Below are 2,238 nucleotides of genomic sequence, written 5' to 3' on the forward strand. Positions count from 1 at the left end.
TGCAAATCTCTCATGTAAAGCCTAAAAAGTTGCCTGCCATGATATCAGATCCTGACACGTGTGTTCACATACATTTTAACTGACCAAGTTATTAGATGGCACTGCAAAAATGTGTGCACCAGAATGAGGCTCTCTCCTCACTACCCATTGTTCCTGGAGTGAATAATTACAATCTTCAGAGAATATTTTTTATCTGCAGATAGCTGTCAGGAGGTCAACAAGTAGTTGTAACAGTATCAAAATCAGCGAGCCAAATGAACGGTTCTTTCACAAGTGATTCGGTTCCGAAAAGATCCGTTCAAAAATAGCCATTTGTTCGCGAACCGACCCATCACTATCTTGTAGCCTACAGATACATAACCAGTACAATTGGATTTGCTCAACTCCTGCGCAATTTCTTCCGTCCTTTTGAAAAAGGTACAAGTTAAAACAGGATAGGCGGCGAGGAAAGGGAACGTGGATGAAAATGCGCTTGTATGAGGGCCGTACGCTAGTGGACGGGTCCGTTGGCACGGCGTGTGCAGCGGTGGAAAAGAACAGAATTTCCCAACTTCGTGCAAATCACAAGCGGCAAACGCTGGCCAATGACCAATCATGTGGAGTGATTCCTATCATGAATATTACGCTCTGAGACTCAACGCTGGAGAGTTTCCCCAGAAAAGATGGCTGACAAAAATACTAGTGTGGACAGTTGAGTATGTTAGTTAATGTAGAGAAATGATTATGCATATTTTTTTGTCATAAAGTTAATTTACGAAAATTGCTATTTACCAAGCTTGCTGACTGGCTCAAATTAGCCTGCTAGCTCGCTAACGTTACCTTTATGGGCATCTTGACATGATTATGAAATTGTAATTTGTGTTTCATGTTTTAGGGTCTCCTGAGAAAACCATCAAACCAGGCTGTCGTCTTGTGAAACAGTGGATGTAAAGAATCTAGCTAGCTAAAGCATTTACTGCAAAATTGAATGGACAATTTTGTAAGCTGGCCTTGCTGATATTTTCCATGCAATGCAGTTGAAGTAATGTAGTTAGCTAACTCTTTTCTTGCTTTTTGTGTAGTGGAGGATAACAATAATTATGCCTATGGATGTGTAGCTAGCTATGTAGCCGATCTGTGTATGGAACCTAAAATGTTTGCTATAAATATTAGTTCAGAACAGTGTTTTTAATTGCTTCCACCATTTAATCATTAATCCCCAATAAATATGCACATGATTGTTAAATGTCAATAGTACAATGTCAATATTAAATAGCTAGCTACGAACCTAGGTATGAACCTCAGCTATCATAGCTGGTTGTATTGACTTCAAGACACTCTGAAAAGCATCAATGAAGTCTATTGATTGAGTAAAATGTAATAACTTTGTGCCAAGGATGCAAGTTGTACTGTAAATACATGTAGTTATTACCAAGCATGAGTTTCTGACATTGTAGCCTGTACATTTAATATATTCACTGATCGTGTACTCTACTTTGGCAAATAAAGGTACAGGTCATGTATGTATGTCTGTGAGACATTGTTTTTCAGTCATATCCAATACCAGGAGTATTGTAAAGGGTTGCGCTGATCGAATCTGGTATCAGGATAAGTATGACACTGAGTCACCGATTTTATGCGATGTATTTTTTATTAGCTAAGCAATAAGTGGCAATTTTCATATATATACGGGTCCGCTGTAACACCACGCAGGGTAGAACAGAGAACTGGCCAACACCCTAAAGATATCTTCTGACAATACTCTGACATTGACTAACAAATAGCCTATCAAAATGTTGGAAATTATAGGCAGAAACATATCTAAATCAAGCAACAACAACAAATCCTGTCCCCCCCTGTCAAAAAAATTGTTCTGCAGACTGTAGCCTATAGCGCATTTTCTATATTTGCAGGTTAGGGTTGAGTGCAGGCCTCAGCTTTTCACTTGGTATCACATATTGTCGGACGGTTGCGGATAGGATATTAGCAATTGTGGGCAGGTGAAAAAACAGCTGACCCGGGCACCACTCGTCCCCGGTGCTCTGCTCCAGAATCAGGCTGTCTTCGGGGAGGTCCAGGGTGCCATCCCTGAGGACCAACGGCAGATTGCCGCTCTTCCTCCCAAAGCTGCCGACATCCACTAACCGGAAGAGGTAATTGGCATCCACAACTCCAAGAGGACAATGGAAAATGTCCCCTTGTAGTTGTAGAACAGGGAGTTGGAGTTTAGGGGGGATTGCAAGACCACGAGCTTGCCAT

General features: G+C 41.1%; 1 long non-coding RNA gene across 1 annotated transcript; it reads left to right on the top strand.

Moving 5' to 3' along the window:
* The first annotated feature begins 245 nt into the window (after positions 1-245).
* LOC110530676 lies at positions 246-1,502 on the top strand. Its single transcript, XR_002474571.2, has 2 exons — positions 246-690; positions 875-1,502. It is a non-coding gene; the product is annotated as an uncharacterized LOC110530676 (long non-coding RNA).
* Positions 1,503-2,238: the final 736 nt, after the last annotated feature.

This window comes from Oncorhynchus mykiss, chromosome 8 (genome assembly GCF_013265735.2).
Source record: "Oncorhynchus mykiss isolate Arlee chromosome 8, USDA_OmykA_1.1, whole genome shotgun sequence".
Taxonomy (NCBI): domain Eukaryota; kingdom Metazoa; phylum Chordata; class Actinopteri; order Salmoniformes; family Salmonidae; genus Oncorhynchus; species Oncorhynchus mykiss.